General features: G+C 36.9%; 1 long non-coding RNA gene across 1 annotated transcript in view; it reads right to left on the minus strand.

Moving 5' to 3' along the window:
* Positions 1–4,740: 4,740 nt before the first annotated feature.
* Positions 4,741–20,265, minus strand: part of LOC121629037 — a 59,946-nt gene continuing 44,421 nt past the window's right edge. The window contains exons 2-5 of the long non-coding RNA XR_006008321.1: positions 19,452–19,582; positions 19,323–19,328; positions 10,093–10,098; positions 4,741–4,767 (exon numbers count right to left, since the gene is read on the minus strand). This is a non-coding gene — a long non-coding RNA (uncharacterized LOC121629037). The remainder of the gene's footprint in view (positions 4,768–10,092; positions 10,099–19,322; positions 19,329–19,451; positions 19,583–20,265) is intronic.

The raw sequence follows: 20,265 nt of genomic DNA on the forward strand, positions 1-20,265 counted from the left end.
CATATGTAAATATTATTCGAAGACCAAATATTCTATTTGATGAAAGTCGGGCTGACAGTAAAAATGCAAATTAAATATTCAGCAGCAAGGTAGACACTGTTTGGGAGCTCTATTGTTATCATTGTTTTTTTTTTCTTTTTGCTTGTTTTGTTTTGTTTTTTTTTTCTTTGTCTATTTTCTTTATATGCTTTCCAAACTGGTTGATTTTTATAACCTTGGGTGACAATGAATAACGCACGTGTAAATGTTGCAACAGAGCTGCAGCGTTGGCAGCTGTTAGGAAAAAATTCTGAACGACAGACACTCAGATCAGTAAGAAGACACAGCTGTTTTACTTGCAAGGAGTTTCAAACACAATCAGAAGACAAGCTGAGCATAGGTCAGCTGACAATGTTGAACTGACACTCAGTTCAGGACACTTTTTTTATATACCCCGCCACCATATGGGAACTGTTATCTCTCAGCCCCTGGTGCAGGACCCCCAGAGTGATGGTTTACGTTGACCGACCCCAGCAGGAGGGTAATAAGGTCCTTTAATGTGTTTTTCCAACTGTACTCACTTCCAGAGGCACACTTAAAATAACACAGAGTCTTGTGAAAACAGTTCTGGTCACAACATATTCTCACTAGTTCCTCAGAGAGAGTCACAATATCATCAATACAATCAATACAAGATTTTTCCATTAGCAGCATTGAGTAAGATTTTGCTCACAGTTGTTAAGGAAGAGTAGAGGGGTTGCATTGAGGGTAAGTACAAAGTAGAAATATATGGATATAAATGGCATTAACTTTTTTTTTTTTTATTGGAAAAAGAAAAATAAACCAGATGTACTTTAAATCTTCAATACATCATTCAGCCCTCTACTGCCCTGTTGGGTCACTTATTGATTAGCCACCATCTTTACAGTCTTTTGATCTTTTTCCAGGTAAACCAAGAAGATACTCTCTACAACATCTAGCAAAAGAACTATGTCTGGAGTGCATTTTTTGTTGAGAAATTCACACTCTTGTCATATAAGATAAAAACAAAGGTAGAATATGCAGTTACAACTGTCTAAAACATGTTGGCTTGGAGGGTTTTGCTGATGCTCCACACACTCTACAGCTACTGAGCCCTATGACTTGCTGTCTCAGAGAAAATGACAGGAAGATATTTTTTTCCTCATTTGCTATTTATCAGCATCCCCTGACAGTTTCCCTTTATCACTGATTCTCTCTACCCATTGTCAAATTCCCTCTGTGGTTTCCAAAGGCTGCTAGCTCCATTGCTATATGCGCAGAGAATTTTTTTTTTTTTTTTTTTTTGTCTGTTTTTAATGTTTAATGCTGTGTTGACAGACACAGTCCCCAGCTAGTCTCCATGGAGGGCCAATGAGGGCTGCTGTGGGGCGAATACCTCACCTTTCAGAGGCAGATGAACGCAGACACTGATCCAGAGCTCTAGAAGGTGAAGGAATAAATCTTCCTTGACAGGAAGGTTGTGTTAGCCTTAACACCCTATATTGCAGTGGAGGTGAAGGGGCAAAGCCGGGCTGAGTCATGCCACCCGAGGGGAAGAAATGCAAAGCCACAAGAAAAAAAATGACATAAAAGCATTTTGGAGACAGAAATAGCACATAGGGTGGGGGGGGGGGAGTAAGACACTAAGAATGGTAACAAAAGAAGCCTCAAAGAGATAACTGGCTGAGACAGAGGGAAGTGAAATTGAGAGGGTGTATGTGGCAAATAAGAGAAGAAGTGAAAAAGTAATGGAGTATAATGAGGAAAGCATGATCTGAAACTCTTTCCCACAGTATGGTGCAAAATCCAGTGAGTAAAGCTAAAGAAATTCGGTTAATTTAAAAAATAGGAAACAAAAGCAACATGATAGACAAGCTATTGGCTCCACCCCCCAAGCAAAGGTGTTCCACAGAGACAGAAGACAGATGGAGAACAGTAAGGGGAGGGACAGCAGACAGGGAGGTGTAGATGAAACACAGATAACCATACAGAGGTTAAAGAAGAGGCCAGTGGGATATGAATACATAAAGGAAGCAAGAAAAAAAAGAGGACAAATACTATAGATTGATGGAGAGTGAATATGTATAGGGAATAGAACAAGATGGAAGAAAGAAAAACTGATGGGAGAGGAAAAATGTGAAATAATCAGAGAGGAAGGAGAAAAATAAAAAAAGACAGAAAATGAAGAGAGAGACAGAAAAGGAACATTTTTAGAACATCTCTAGTGACAGTTACATTTAGGCCAGACTGGGTAGAGCTGCTACCATGGGCATATCCCACTGACAATATGACATTTCCACCTTAAATTGGTTGGAAAGAAGATACAGCAAATGATATTTCAACCCCTTCTGCCTCTAAAATATTCAAGTCCCGAGTTCAAATGGAATTCCTGCATGATGGCATGGCTTGTCAAGATCAAGTTGATCATTCACAAAAGGGAGGAAAACACCAATCTTGGTGCAGATCCACTACCACCAGAGAAAGAATCAAGTTTCTGTTTTTTTATCTTAATGTAACAGAAGCAAAAGTGTCACCCAATATCCATTTTAGGATTAATATTATGAATCAAATTGTATTTGCCTTTCTGCCTTCAAATCATTGGCAATGTTGGATTTAAGCACAAAGTAATGATAGTCACATTTCAGCTGAGAGACTTTCTTCAGAAAACACAAATTATTTAACCATAAACAACCACAACAGCTACAAACCCTTGCAAGTTCATTAGAGATGGTTAGATGCACATCTCCAAACTGCAGCAAAGCACCATGGGTATGTATCTGTGTGTGAGTGTGAAGGGGTATGATGCATTTGCAACACCAAAATCTCATTTATTCCTTACACACATAAGGCAATAGGAGATTGCAACACAGAATGAATGATGTGTGTACAAGCAATGGAGCAGTAAGGATGTACAGAAAGACAGATTTAGAAAAGAACAGAGAATAAAAAGAAAGAGAGGAAGAGGGATGGATCCGCCTTATTTCTGAGACAATTTCAATGATAGAGGCATTTCTCATTAAACAGAGTCTTTACCGTGTATATGTCAACCCTAGCGACCAGACAACTGAAGAAGTGTGATCATAATTTATCTATTTAGAATGCTGAGGGGAGAAGGCCACCATGTCTGCATGGCTGTTAGCTTAGCTTTCCTGCTGGGCTGTGCAGCATAAGGAAACATATCATACTGTATGTAAATCTAGACGTAACTGAATTCAAGAATTCCCAGAGCAGCATATGGAGATGTAATGCTGTGTATAGTATACGCAAAGCTATACATTATGCACTGGGGAAATAATGTTACATTATATGTTAAAATTGTCTGCACAAGAACACCTAAAAACAGCCACTAAAAGTACAATAGAAATAGAACTGCTATTAGTTAAGAAAAGCAGGTAAGAAAATGTTTGCTTTAAAGATTTTAATATAAAACATGATTTACCATGTAAAAGTTATACGATGTAGAACTTGTAGAATAGAATATGCATTCGGCATATTCCAGTATGGTGTTCAGCAGTGGCCGACCAGGCTAAACAGCAGCAGCACCTTCTGCACATGACCACGGGGTGAATTATACAGTAGGGTTACAGGATTCAATTAAAATGGCTTGCCTATAAAATATGAGTACAGATGCCCTGGCAGGATCATACATTCAATGAAGTTTCAATCCAAAGTACAGGCAGATGGTTTAACAGCCATAATATCAGTCTGAAAATGGTTTATAAAACCAGGCTTGACACTCATCCCCCATCAACAATTATCAGGCTCCTTTAAGCAAGGCACTTGAACCCCATCTACCCATTAGACCTACAGTCAATTTCCAGTAGTGAAAGACTGTGCTGTAGTACTCCCAGGTGTGACCATGTGTCCCCATTCAGAGGATGGATTTATTCAAGGATATTTACTCAGTTTCTACACAGAGCCTTAAGGCAAAGTTAGAGTGGATGGGATGTCCTCTACTTGCAAGATGTTTCATACACAAAAATAACTATCCATTCTGTGCAACCCTGCAAATTAAGTTAATTTTGACATATTTGGTATTTAGAACTGCATGATCCAACCACTGTTTAAAAAGTACAACAGAACACCATTTAAAAAAGGCTTCAGTATAAGCAAATATCCCCTAGAAAAATAAGGTAAGAAAAACTAGTGAATTGACAAATACTTTTACCACCCTTGCTCTTTAATGGACCTTTCCATCACAGAGTAATCTTTCCATTTTCTCACTTTCAGATCAATAGGGACTCAAGGAGAATTAAAGACCTATTTCCTCTCAAATAGGTATAAAGCTTAACACATAGGGTTGTTTCATGTTTTCTAATCATCTCAGCCATACTACAGGATCAGATGACGTGGCACCAAGAGTAAAGTACAAGTAAATCTTTGAACACCAGAACAGAGATTAAAATGAAAATGGTTCCACAATTCTAAAAAAAGGAAGAGAAATGTTTGTTTAAGGGTTATAAATAACACTGGATCATTAGCACAGTGCAGTTTTAAACGCGTGGGAGAGAGAGTGTCGATGGAGGGGGAGCAGGTTCATGAAAACAATGGTGCTATCAAAATGAAAGCAGCGTGGAGACTATGTGGGAATAGTCACTCTTCGGAAATCCTTTCAGCAGCATGTGCTCTGTATGTTGTGGTTTGGTGTAATAGAGAGAACAATGAAGTAACTGAAAGTCTTAAGAGCAATGTTTTTCCACTTCTATACCACATTATCTTCTTTGTTGTCTGACCCTAGAGCTAAGCTTCCTCTGTAATCAGACGGTCCTGACAGACACATTGAATTAATCAATCCTTTTCTAACAAATCACTGTGCAATCTCAAGTCTCATAGTCCCAGAGTGGTGCTAGCTCACTTGGAATTACTGGTGCACAACTGTACTGCTTTAAAATAGGAAAGCCCTTGAGATGTCTAAAACCATATACAGGTAGCATGATAGGATGATTGGTAATGTTGTCAGTCTCACTTTGTGCTAGCTTATGGAATCATCCAAAAGAAGTCTAGGTCATTTCTGCATTCAAGCAACTAACCAACAGACCATTATAGCCCAACAAATTAGACAAATGCTACTTGCAAAATGTTGACATTAGCATTAAAGCTCCAGTAGTACTTTTAATCCAATTCAGCCCACCATTAGCATTCAGGATCCACATTTTTACTTTGGTCACTGCCTTATTAGCATTCAAGACACCCATTACAAGTTCATCAAGAAGGATGCAAATCTGAACCTGAGCGAGATTTGAGGCTTAGGTAACATTTGCATGCAGCTGGTTGTGGGACTTTGTGGTAAAGGTGCAGGAAGCACACAAACTGATTAGCAGAAAGCACTTTTACTTCACATGTAGGATCAGCAGTGGGTTTTGTTGCAGTGTTAAAGGCTAATGAAACAGAAACTGTAAGATAGAGGGAATAGACACAGGGGAGGAGGTAAAGGAGGCGTGAGGACTGGGTTATTGTGATCCATACAGCTGAGCCATGGACGCATGCTTTATAATCAGCATTTCACCATCCCAGTCGGCAGCACAATGCACAGCTCTGTTTTTGTTTCATGCAGGTGTGGGCATTTGGACGCACAGTTTAATTCAATTATGTTAAAAGTAATCACAGATACAACACACACGCACACACACACACACCTCAGGGGGTTGTTGTATTTTGGCAGGAAAAAAAGCCTGTTTACGAGTGGATATTCCAAGGTCCCTGTGATTAAAACAGCTTCAAAGCGCTCCTGACACTCCATTACCCAGCATGCCCTGGGTGAGGCAAGATCATACATATTGATTTCACGCCTCATTAGACTTTCTGTCTAACAATGTCATAGTTCTTCCTGGTTCTACAGGATTCCACATTGCTCAGAAATGGCCACGTAAAACTCTGGGAGGGCACAGTGGGCACATAACAAATGAACACATTAATATCTAGTTTGGGTGGTTGAAAGCAATGTGGTCAAAAAAATAAAAGGTAAAAAACTTGGTAAATTATAGAGCTTTGACCTAGTTTAGAGGTGAAACTGCTACTGAAAAATGTTTCTCCCAACCTAGAAGATTCTGAACATTATCTACCAAGCACAATGCCCGAAATATAAAATTTCTTTGATTCTGTGTCCCAGCTTTTCTGATCTTCATGGTCATACTTTCCTCAATACTACTTTCAGTTCTGTACAAAGCCGTAATATTACCCTTTTCTTCGATAACATAAAAAAAAATACAGGAACATTCAAAATTTAAACAAGTTCATTTTTATTACATCTATCGTTGTAGAACTGTTGGGTGATTTCTCGACTGCTTTTAAATTTGGTTTTGTGGTTGCATAGGAAGGAAACATGACTTAGTTTCAAAGAAGCCCTTGTATTCCTGTAATTGATTAACTGCAATTATTACTCCCACAAATGTGGGAACATTTCCTCATCTAGCATTGCTTTTCATGTGGCATTGGGGAGATGAATGCACACAATGCCGTTTAAAGTGTGAAGCCACACAGAAGAACTATAGACCTTTCACAGCATTCTGTTAATCACTGAAGTACAAACCGTGCAGAGTGCAGAGGCACTCCCATTTTGGTTAGCAATCGCTCACCTGAAGAGCAGGGAGACTAGCGCATAGAAAGGAGATGGATCTTAACGCTCTCACAGCAACTAAAGTAAAGTTAGACCCACCAGAAAAAATTTGTTTAATGGTAAACTGGTTGCACCTTACAAGACCATATGATCGTACATGTTTAAATAAAATCCACACTAAGCTGCCTACTCATATTAATTGAAGGAGGAGTTTCCATTGAGAGTTTCCTTTATTTTTATTGCTGATAGAAGCAGCACATGTAGGCAGCGAACACAAAGGCAAAAAGCGTTCTAGCTTTAAGTCAAGCGGCACTACTATGTTTCCAGAATGGATTATAAGCTTGTCTTCATTTAGGCAAAGCATTATCATTCCTTCGTTAGTTTCCCTTAAGAAACTCTATTAATTTTTTTTGCATGTGGACTTTTGTTTAGATTGTGGCTTTTCTTTGTTTTAACTGTTTGTTTTGAATTATTTAGCAATGCCACAGAAAATCTTCAAATACAATGTACTGTGATTTCACTTTCACTAATTGACTTTCAAACAGTAAATGGCAAATATACTTTGGATTTGTTGTTGGTTTTGTTGCAGGGTGTTAGTTATAATTGCCACTGAAAGTTTTGTTTTTTTTGTAACTCTCTCTTATGCCAGTTCTTACTGCTGTCTTAAAATATCAAATCAATATTATCTCCGACTGGAGGAAATTAAACAAACACCTCTATGTTCACATAAGAGTCTTCTTTTCCTTCTGTGGTGCCCATCATGGCTTAGATACCAATAGGACTGAACTTTCCATGAGCTTTGAAATATTGTAATTCAGCCCTTTAAAGTAGCACTGAAGTCTGGGCATTATTGCTTTAGGCTTTCTCTACAGTTGTGAGATTTAACATCACGGTTGTAAAAACAAATCTCCATCTGAGCCCTGTGCATGCATGGTCACATGAAGCCAGCAAAACTGTCAAGCAACAATGTAGGGAAATATAGGGCTTAAAAATAAGACAGCAAATGTTTTATTTAAGTGATATTGGTGGTAAACACACAAAACAAAACACTTAAAATGCTCACATTTTTCTATTGCACTGTTTGTTTCTTCTGATTAACAGTTGTGAGAATTCAAACGTGGCTTTTGTGTGAAATCAAAACATGTCCAATACATTTCACATTGTATCACAGTGGCATGTATTGCAAGTTAGTAGATAGGCTTCAGAAAGAAATTTTTAAGACTGTGAATATATTTTTTTCATGCAAGTCAGAAGAAGGAATGATAAGACAAGGTTTCAACTGTGACAAAGGGATAATATAACTTACATCTCAATCACCTGTTAATACAGAGCATTGACGTAAATGTCTGGTTATCAGTCATGTGCATATAAAGTCTGCATCCGTCCTCTGATTTTTCTTGGTGCTTTCTCCAGCAAAGTCAATCAGATTTTTATTTTTGGTGACTCCTTTTGCCTCATTCCCCCAGCAGCAAAGTCTCTTGAATGCATTTGTGTGCTTTTTTTTTATTTATTTTTTTCTATCTTGGTAAAATTCTCTCTTTTTTCACGTAGTTGTTGGTGCATAATGTGGTACTGTAGAGCAAAACACTGTGGTGACATCCTTTAAACCAAACTTGTAAGCTGTGGTTTAACAGCCCCAGGCACTCCAGAGCAATTTCAGTCCCGAGGATGTTCATTATAATACTTCAAAGGAGTTAGAAGAACATATTTGGAAGGTTTATACACGTCTGTTGTGTTAAAGCCAAGTGATCATTTTCTCCAAACCTCTGCATTATCCACCAGTGTCCACTGTATATCTTCTCTCTTTTCATAGCCTGTATGTTACTTCTTCTCATCCACTTTTTCCCTCCCTCATACTGCAACCAAAACTAAGTGTACTCTTTATGTTTTATCTAATCTTTCTTGCTATTTCTCTTTGCTTGTTGCTCTGTCCGTCTTTGGCCCAAAATACAGCAGATGTTGTAGCACACAATCTGGCAGCCAGTTTTGACGATGGTAGTAGAAGCATCTAATTGCTGGCAAGGTGACGTTATCTAAATGGAACATTGCACCACCGGAAGAGACAGAGAACAAGCCACACACACACACACATGCAACACACACATTAACAGCGGCAAAGAGCAAAACAGCCTTTGGGTCGACTAATAATTCTTCCCCAGCTGCACTATTTCAGAGCCAGAGTGAAGCAACTGAATACCACCCTTGTTCTGCCCCAGTCTCCCACAAATGCTCTTTCACTTAGTAAATGGCAAGAGAATACTGCTACTGTGATTCACCTCCTACTCAAGCTTGCATAAAAAATCATTACAAGTCACCTTGGCAGCTTTTAGCTTCGTATAAAAGCCAGAAGTCATCATCAAGAATGAGTCTCTCACTTTAAAACTACACCTGGTATTTGTGAGTGAATTGTGTCTATTGAAAACTTCAGAAAGACGCAGAAAAGACAAGGTATCACACAGTACGGAATGAATGACTGAGTAGGCAACTGCTGGAAAACTGCCTCTCTGCAGCTCAGACAGGTTTGGCTTCGGAGTCTAACAGGATTTCTGTTACTGTGTGTGCACGTGTGTGTGTACAAAGCATGTGTGTCTCTCACTCTTCCCTTCTGAGTATATTTACGGGCAGAAGTGGGACAATTTCTTATCCACCTAACAAACAACCCACTTAGATCACACTGCATTTATCTGCAAGGATTATACTATTTTACATACATATAGAGGAAGGAAAGGAAATATGCACAGCCACGGTATATGTAGAAATGGGCTTGTATTGTACGTGTAAAATTATGCGCAATTAATCAGTCACACGCTCAGTATACACCCACTGAATGTATGCCTGCCAGCTAAATGGCCCATTCCCATACTGGCACAGTGAACGGGACAAATGCTGAAGGACAATGAGGACATGCATTAAGCAGCAGAGGAACCAAACCCAGATTTTGGACTAAAACCGCTGGCAGCAAAGCTGGTAGACTGGTTGTAAGCCCGAAGTGGACAGAGTCTTTGATTAAACAGGTCAGATACCATAAGTGTCAGCTGCTTTCATTGGAGGTTTGCATGTTCTTTACATACGTCAGGTTTTACACATGAATTCTACATTCCAAATATTTTCAATGGACAAGATTTTTCCTTTTCTGTTTGTGACATGTAACAGTTTTATTCATCACTTGCTTTATTTGTGCAGGGGCTCATTTATTTCTTTCCTTTTACTCTGCATGTTAACCTATACCAGTTGCAAATTACAGCCATACACAGATTGCACACGTACACAGATGTCCTTTAGAGACAGCAGGACATGGCACAGACAAGTTATTGAAAGCAACTTTCATACATGTCTGTAACTGTCAGCGTGTAAAGAAAATGCGCATTTAATGAGCAGGAGATAAGTCAAACTTAGTGAGAGCTTATTAGCAGGCATAAAGTTTGCAGTTACGCAGTAAAGACCAGTGACATGCACTCAAAAGAATAGATCACAGTCTAAGGACAGAATCCATTACCCATCTGCTATAAAAGCAGCCCTGCTTCTTTTAAATAGACAAACTGCTTCTATCAGATGTAACCTTTGATATCATGAGTGGTTTACAGATACTTTGACCTCAGATTCATCCTCACTGCCATTTGAATGCCAATAGAATAGTAGTTAATGGTGTTTTTGTTGTTGTTTTTTGATTATTATTATTATTATTAAGAAAAACTATATGACATAATACTGGTGATAATGATGACCACATCTACTACAAAACTAAACTAGAGTTTTCTGTGACAGATATTAAATCTAATGTAGACCTATATATATGAATAGCTACCCTGCACTAATAGATTAGTTGAGTTTACTAGAAATTTGCATGAGACCCGTTGCAGACCACTTTAGTTTTTACGAATGCTAAAACTAAACATGTCAAGTTGTATCAACATGGGTAACCATTAGACTTTACTCAAACCCATTAGTTCACTTAACTAGTTTTCTTTATACCCTCTAGTTGCTTGAACTAACTCTCTTAAATGAGATTTATGCAAATTGTTTAGTTCTTTCAAATAAAGACTAAATCATACTGATTCAGTTTCATGCAAAGAAAACTTAAAAGAGTCCACTTGTTCTAAACTAAATGTCTGGTTAATCTAATTGTCCCTTCAGAATTACAATGAACTTTGTCACACACGTTCTTATGATACTAATGTATAAGCATCCTACCTTCCCATAAGTAGCCCCGCCCCCTATGACAGAAACATAACATGCACTGCTAGGAGTGTGATTTCTGCACAAATATTCTTATTTTCTCAAATAAATCTAAAAAAGCAACTTAATCCAAGACTTTTCTTTAATACTCAGCATTATAAAGAACCAGGTCAGTGTGTACAGGAACAATGCATAAAAAGCTGATGATATAATTACTGAAAACCATTTGTGCACGCTAAGACCTACATATGAGATAATATTTTTGTGTGTTATAAATGATGTGACAGAGAGAAAAGAAAGATTCTTAGAGTGTATAGAGTCTGTTTTTTTCTCCCTGATTGACCAGCTTAATGAATCTTAGACAATTTTGGGGGGTCATGAGTCATTCACAATATGACTAATTTGGTTACAACACATATTTTCCTACACAAGTTTATTATTTAACACAACATGCATATCTGATTCTTGCTGACACATTTTAAGGATGTACAGGTATTATTGCAGCTTGTATCCATCATTTTAAGACAACAATGAAGACGTTATTTGTTGCCTTAAATTAATAAAAACTCACACAACTACAACCAAACCGCAACACAAATACAGCATTATCTATTAATAATAGGATGTAATTTGAAAACAATAAATTGGCCAGAGTTTAAAATGTGGAAATAGAAAATGTGAAATGTGACTGCGATAAATCCAGAGTCTTTTTCTTTTGGAAGATCAACTGGCTACTGGGAGTTTAAGAACAACAAATGCCATCAAAACTAATTATTTTAGTAATGATTAAATGCAAGCAACTATCAGTGAGGGATAAAGCCAAACATTAAAAAAAAAAACATGTTGATAACAATTTAGCAAGAAACAAGGTTAAATTGGCAGAGCTTATTCCAGAAGCATGAACAGGACCTTAACTCCAGCTGAATTAAAATATGCAAAACAGTGATATATTGTAGAGCAAAACAGCACTGGTTAAATTGGTCTCTGTGGAACTCTCCTGAGGCAAGTTGAGACATGATGCAACGGAGTGCAAAACTTCTGGAGAAACTCAGAAGGCTCCACTTGTAGCAGTAAGGGAGTGGTTAAATAAAAAAATATGAGAAATGATGACTTGCTCATCAGCAGATGTGTAGATTTTGTATGAAGGAGATTTCGTGACTCATGTAGAGTCATACCTTTTTATTAAACTGAAAAGGGCCATTTAAAAAGGAATAATGTGGAACTCCAATTCATTCTTTAAGTGAGAAGAATAACAATTCAGAAACAATCCCAAGGCACATATATGAGTATGGATAATGCATTTTCCAGCCTTATTAACACATTTAGTTCCATAATGATTAAATTCCAAATATAAAATATCTGAAGAAATACTGTGAATTTCTGTGTGTCCATCTACTTCATGTTATTCATTCTCTGTGACCAGAACAAAGGGGCTCCTTGTAAAGTGCAACTATAAAAGGACGTTTTATACATATCTTGTACATTTTGTGTTGTTTTTGTTTTTGGGGGGGGGGTTGTAAATACATCAGCACTTTGCACACAGTTATCTCTGAAGATAAAGGTAAATTCATTACCTAATAGAAATACAATCAGAACCTACTATCAAATAGCACCAAACTGCTTTAAATTCGCTGTAATTTTGAGTGTGAAGTAAAGTGACTGAAGCACATCTTTGAGGGAGGAAAATGAATCACTTTATACCAAAAGAACACAACACAAACAACCCCAGGACCTAAGGCCTTTTAAAAAAGAGGAAAAAAGAGCAGTACAGTTTATGAAAAGTACCCGTTTTATGGTTTAGTTGGACAGTACAAGTCAACAGCTCTCAGCCCAAGTGTGTCATCTGTTGGCAGAAGTTGGCTAGTGCCAACATGCCGCTAGGGAAGTTGGATGAAGAAACCGAACCTTCCACCCATATTATAAATAAGTCAATCTCATCGAGACGTTATTTTTAGCCAAATGTTAAACTTTACAGGCGTCTAGGTAGTGCGTTGTATATTTTTTGGTTGGAGTGTCGTATGGGAAGGTGGGTTGTTTGTCTTGTGCAACTTGGATCTTGAATTTTGCCTTCTGCAAAAATGGTATTTTACAAATATAATCTGATTTTAATTGATATGAGCTTTCCTCCCAGTGATGTCTGGTTGTCTGATCAATGAAACAGCAATATATAAAACTAAAAGGGAAAAAACAAAATCATTATCATACCTCTTTTTCATCATCATCATCCTGATCCTTGTCTTGTTTCCTTGTGGTGTCAACAGGTAGAGGAGTATATATGGCAGGCTACACGTATAATTCTGAAGCAGTAACATATGTTTACTACCTCAGCTACACTTCAGGGATGTGCAACACAAAAGCGGCAGGAAGAACTGATCATTTAGCACATCTTGATTCATGATATTATTCTTACCCTTATCTAACAGTGCATTCATTGATAGTCTATTTAAAACACCTCCATGGCCAATAGAGGTTTTAAAAAATTATTTGCCAACACGAACACAGTATATTTAATTTTTTCTTGACTGCCAAAAAATACAAATACATGCACACACATACACACACAAGCAGACAGATGGTGTCTAGAAAATGAATTCTAAGCCATGCATGTATTGCTCACACGTGCGCATCCTCAAAGGGACACCACATTGAAAGAGGTGTGTGTGAGGCATGATGATGTGCCGCACTGGGAGCAGGATTGCTGGGTTACTGGAGCAATATGTATCCAGAGAACACACACACAAACAGGCATACACACCTGGGCAGAATCTGTCAGAGACCATGAGTAAATTATATTTGGAAATAGCCTTCTATCATTTATATCATGTATCAGTTCTACATTTAAAAAAGCACATGGCAGATTTTTGTTGTTGTTGTTTTTGGTTTGTTTTATTTTGTTGTTTTTTATTGGTTGGTTTTGTTTTTGTTTTTTTCCAAAGTAGCTATAACTCAGGCTATTCTTTTTTTAATTACTATCCCAAGATAAGTTTATTTTCTCCTTATCTCAAGATAACGAGGACCCTTTTTTGTGATAACTGGATCATTTATCTTGTTATAATCAAAACAGACCCCATTCCAGCTGATGGAAGGGGCTACAATCATGTTGTGTATGTGTAATTATATGAATGAGTGATTGGTAAAACTTAACAGTCGGATACGTCCTGAAATCAGTTTGCGTCCGCTGCTGTGCTGTACTGTAGGCATCGCAGTACAGAACAACTCTGTACCGGTATGCCCCTTGGATTCACCAGTTGAGGTGTTGGGAGAGAGATAATTCATTGAATGTTTGTCTCTCTGTGTTGGTTCTGTGGTGAACCAGCACCTTCGCAACTCTGCATTTGAATAATCCGTTATCTCAAGACAACAAAGTTTGTTTTCTGGAGATAACAAGATAAATTATCCCATTATCACAAGAAAACAGTGTTAAAAAAAACAAAACAAAGAAAAACATACGAGCCCGGTCGCTCTCAACTTCCGTAGATTTTTGAACAATAATGATGAAATAATACTAACATGGTCAACCACTTTTCCATCAATCATCCTACAGACTTTATTACAATACACTGTAAAATCTGACCTGTTGGATCTGATTGCCTAAACAAATAAATTTTTTATTAACTTGAATGACTGAGTACAATTAACTAGAATTAATTGACTTTGTAGAACTTAAATTAACTTGATAAATCAGATTATGCTGAAAGTACATGAGGTTCTGATGTGATCAGTTCCACATAAATTAGAAGAAATACTTCACAAAATCATGATGATTTATCGTTAACCTTATGTAAAGTAATTTATGAACTCAAAACTGTTTTGCTTTAAAGGGGAAACTGGGTCGGATCATTATAACAAGTAAACTTTTTGTCTTTTTTTATACACTTAAACTATGGTGAAAGGTGGCATATTTCTCATATGAGGTCAATATCATGAATAAAACTGTTTTGGTGAGTCCTTTCCTGAACACTGGTTTTCTCACACAAGCAGCTTTGAAGGCAGATATTTTCACATTTTATTATTCCTTAATAAGTTATTGTTAATAATAATAAAAAATAAGAAAACTAAACAAGAAAAACCTCTGAGAAATTTTAGTTTGTATGACTTAAAATGGACATGATATTAAACTTTATTTAAACTTTTTAACATTTTATTGAAATTATTAGAAATTTTATGTTATTTTAATAATTGATAAACTGAATAAACAAAAACAAAACAAAGTAAAATAAAATACTTTAAAAAGTACTGGGTAATTTCAACAACTGCTAAGTTTCCAAAACAGAAGAAAAATTGCAAAGTTACATTCACAAATTACCCCTAAGTTGTTGTTAATTGAAGTGAACAGTACTGTACGAAAAAAATCACCACCATTACCATTTGTAATGTACATGGATTCAACTTGAGTACTTAAATTAATTAAACCTTTGCACTCCAACATTCATTTGACTTATTTTTTTAAGATTCAGTAACAGCTAGAATTAAATTAAGTTGTATCCACTAAATATATTTTCTATTGAAACCAATGTTACATTTTCAAGTACAGAGCAAGTATGACTCTACTGTATCGCTGGAGTGCAAGAAAATACATTAATGTCTAACTTGTGATATTAAATCTGAGTTATCACTGCATTGCTGGTGACCCTGCCTATCTTATCTTCCCTTGTTATTAAGCAGGAAGCATCAAAGAAACAAAGAAGGAACCAGGGATTAGGATCATTTAAGCGTTTGAAACAATAGTAAGCATGGACAGTGCAAGTCCAGAAGAACTTGTTTCTGAGTCTTTGAACTGGTCATGATATTGTTTATAATTGTATTGGCACTGATAAAAAATGCTGTTACACAAAACTGTCATTGTATTGAGAACTAAGCCTGGCAGATCTCTACTTTAGCTGAGCAACCCCATTTGTAGTTTGCTTGAAATTAAGATAAACAACAGTAATACCAACAACATCATATGTATTTTATAAGTAGTGAAATACATAAGGAATACTTTTATAAAATAATATTTTAATAGTATTTCATTAAAACCGCATTTAAAAAATAAAACTTATTTCTCCATATGTTGCTGATAAAAAGATGACAAAAATCATTAAAATTTAAACTTCTTTCGCTCTAAAAATGTCATTAATTTAATATTTTCTAAGCATTATTCTCTCATTAGGAGGAATTTTTAAGAGATGTCAAACAGCAGAAGGAAATCTGATTTCAACAATGAATGCCTCTCTGTGATGTATTTTTATGTGGGGAACTTCTGCTACATTTGCTCTCCCAGTGGGAGGGAAGAGATATACGTTCAAATCTGGTCTAGTGAATGGATAAACACTACATGCTTCAGTGATTCAGTTATCTGTGAGCACTGAGAGGGGTCTGTGGATGGAGAAAAAACAGAAATGAATGTCATTTACAAAGGAACAAAAATTTATTTAATCGATGTGAGCACTTGCCCTTGACTTGGTGAGGGTAAATGGACTATTTGGTGATATTAAATTAAGGAGAACTTTAGAGTCAAAGTACATAAGCAAAATGATAAATCTATGATGTATTACACTCGCTGATGAGCTAAATTCAAATGAAATAGCTTTTCATTACACAACAGAGTAACTCCAAAGCTAAACCCAAACCAAATGTAATTTATACAAACTTGAATTTCTTGTTTTCCAAAGGTCTCATGAAAGATTTTTCACTGTGGAAACAAAGATTTTATATTTGTAAACTTCTGTGTGCTTGTTTTAATACTCAAAAAAGTATTAAATTAACTGATGGGTCAACTATATCAGTTGCACCAGTTTATACAACATATGCCCAGTGGCAGCCAGATCTGTTGAACATATAAGGCCAATTTTCCACCAATAGCCCACTTTTCCATTCCGTGTGAGGTTTATTGTTGTTTGCACGTGCAAAATGTAATGATTTTGCATAAGCCCAATCGTGTTAACACATCAGAACATGCCCAATGGCTGTGTGCCATGCACATCTCAGCTGCAGCTTGAAGATTTTCAACATGGTCTCCATTTTTCAAGTATACGGTGAGCATCAAGAAAGCAGCTCTTATTAAAAACACTCAGCCAAAACATTTGTTGGTCATCACATTGTCCTCAAATCATTGCCCTTAAACAACACTCATCATGTATGCCACATGTTTATTTTTATTTCACATTAATTCACATAATTATTATTATTATTTTTATGCAAAAAGTGCATAATGTGTCTCTATTTAAAACTTGATTATTTAAACCTTTATGTTTATTTTAAGGTTTCTTATGGTGTGACTCACTTCTTTGTTAAATTAAGTATGTAAAAGGCTAAATGAACACAACACACTAAATTAACACTAAATTACACAATACAATTTAAGCCTTTTCCTGCAGGATACTAATTTTCCCCCACTTTGTTTCCTTTAATGTTACTGTGCATAGGCCAGGGGTCAACATTTGTTTGCACAAGCTGCAAGTGATCTTACAAAAAATAAAAAATGAATAAAACAAAAATAAAAAAGCTAATTATAAAGAAAATGTTTGGAAAAAATAAATATATATATATATATATATATATATACTAAATAGTAATGTCACTGGGACATGCTATTGGGTTGTTGTTGGCCATTATCCTTCAATGGTATCACGTCTCACTGATTCAGTGATGTAGAGGAATTGTAGCTAGTATAAACATGTAAAAAAAAAAAAGTACAGTGTGTTTATTGTCAATGACATGCACAAAATACAGTTATAGCAATAAAAAAAAAGCTTGAAGCAGTCAAATACAAGTACAGTTATTCTATGCTATTTACAAGCAAGTCAGTTGCCACAGAAATCCATCAGCTACCTTTTCTTGTAAGGCTCTCACCTGGATTTTTACTTGAGTGCAGAGTGCGATTGTAAATATTTTGTAAAATAAGTTTGCAATGGGAATTTTCTTTATGGGTCTTTGATTAAACGGTTTTTCATTCTATGATATAAAATTTGTCACAGAGTAGGTGGTTTTCTTTCCTCTATCCGAACAGAAAGTAGACAGGCATTCATCATTTCTGGGCTGACCATTCAGGCTGATTATGTTTCTAGAGGTTACAAACATAAAGTCAGCATGATTAAAACTAACATGTTTCCTTATGTTAATTATCACCACAGTATTTCATTTCTTTGTGGTTGTTTTAAGCACTGTGCATTTTATCTTGAACATGCTTTCAGGGGGATTAGTAAAAATCTAAGTCTAGATTTGCTATACGTTTTGCTTCCTCCACCATACTGCTGTAATGTTAACATAGTTTGGAGCTACATAATGCTGCTTCTTCCTCTAAGGACAACGATTTAGGAATGGAATTTTACCCTAAAACCAAAACTATGAAAGTCACCAGTTGACGATGGACTATAACTTGTGCTGGTCTATCAATGCTAATTCTTTGTCATGTTACTACTATCGTACATGCAGACTCATCCATATCTGCACTGCAATCCATCTCAGAACTGAGAAATTCCCACACTAATAATATTTTGCATCCATCTCTCACATCAAATCCATTCCATATGACTTAAATGTGTCTTTCTGTTTCTTCCCCACTTTTCCCCATCTCTCTTATTCTTTCTGCAAATCAGAGATCAGGCAACATTTGAGCTTGTCGTCTTCTGGCACAAAACTTCCTTACCGCCACAGATAAGCACGCAACTTGACTCCATCACGCTTGTGCCTACGTCTTCTACCAGGAATCTTGGTGTCATGGTAGACAACCAGCTGACCTTTAAGGACCATGTTGCCTCGGTTTCCCGGTCTTGCCGATTTGCTCTCTACAACATCCGGAGGATCAGACCCTACCTGACTGAACACACGGCACAGCTCCTGGTCCAGGCTCTGGTCATTTCACGCATTGACTACTGCAACTCCTTACTGGACAGTTACGCTCTGCCAGTGAAAAACGCCTAGTGCTCCCAACACAACGTGGCGCAAAATCAGTAGCTAGACTCTTCTCCTCTGTTGTTCCCCGCTGTTGTAACGATCTACCAAACTCCGTCCGATCCGCAGAGTCCTTATCCACTTTTAAAAGCAAGCTAAAGACTCAGTTGTTTAAGGAGCATTTCCACACTTAGCTTAACTAAGTTAGAAAGATTTGTCCAGCTTTTTGGCCCAACCAAGTACTGAATAAGCTGTGTGCACTTATGCCCACAATGTTATTGTGTTATGAAATCATGCACTTATGCCCAAGTTGATATTGTTTGATGAATTTGTGATCTTGTATTTAAACAAAATGACTTACAAAAAAAAAAATAAAAAAAAAGAATTAGAACTGCCTCTAGCACTACATGAAAGCACCTTGGTCCAACTGGACTCACAGCAGTCTGACTAACACTAAATTATGATGTCCCATCTTCTGCTAAATGACTGTAGAATAGAATAGAACAAAAGAAACCTTCCAGTATTCCCTTTAAAATAACTGCCCTGATTCAAACGTTTTTTTTTTCAATTTATGTCTGCACTGAAACCAGCTCTTGCTCCATAATCGCCATCATTTACTTTAATTACACTCACAGTCCCCTGTCACCAATAAATCTTTGGTTTCCTTTTATCACTTTAAAGCGGCAAACTGCTTGTTACTCTCTGTTACAGGCACAACCTCCTGTGCCTTATGGTACATTTTTCACTGGCTGTGAGGCAAGAGAAGAGAACCAGTAACTGAAAGTTGTCTCTAATCAAAGTTAGGCATAAAACAAACACATACAGAACACCAAAGAGTTGCTACCTGTTCTTTGACAGAGGCAAGAATGGAGGACGTTGTCTCTGCCTCAGGTCTGTCTCCATTGGAGGCTGGCATCACAGGGGGAACCATAGCCCCCTTCTCCTGCTCTGCTGGCTGGTCTGGCACCGGCATTGCTAATATGAAAGCACACACACACACAAAGAAACATAGGTGTTAAACTTTGTTAGGCAGTAAGCTGCCACCTCTCATCTCTGCACTGCTATCTAATAAACTCCACTTGATTTTGTAAGAGAAGCTGCACTGCACCGCCTCTGCGATTGTCTCCGTAAAGTATTACTGATTTACAAACTTGTATCAGTTCAGAATGAATCCAGGTCATATGAATTTTAATGTTTGTGCTGACCTTGAAAATTACCTGATTGTCTGAACAGTTTGTATCCATTTATAACGCTGTTTCTATTTATTCCTGCATTTAAATCAGGCTGTGCTGCCTGTTTCAGGTAAACCAAGCCTAAACTATCAACAATCTATCTAATACATTTTATTTAAAATGACAACAAAGTTTTTAAAGCACTTAACCAAACTTGAGTTTGACAGAAAGAGAGACTGAGCTGTAACTAGCCTCTTAAATATGTCATTCATTCAGGCGATAACTTAGTCAGTGTGCTCAACAACCCTGTGGTCACAGAAAGTGGTTGTGGTATGTGAATGGATACCGAAACATAAACTACTTGCAAACGTCAATTAGTCTGCAACACAAACACACCCACACACACAAACACCCAAACTTGTCAAGAGTGTCAGTTTATGTATAATACTTTACAAACTGAAGTCCTTGAAGACTTGTTAAAATGTC

Source organism: Melanotaenia boesemani, chromosome 18, assembly GCF_017639745.1.
Source record: "Melanotaenia boesemani isolate fMelBoe1 chromosome 18, fMelBoe1.pri, whole genome shotgun sequence".
In the NCBI taxonomy this organism is placed as follows: Eukaryota; Metazoa; Chordata; class Actinopteri; order Atheriniformes; family Melanotaeniidae; genus Melanotaenia; species Melanotaenia boesemani.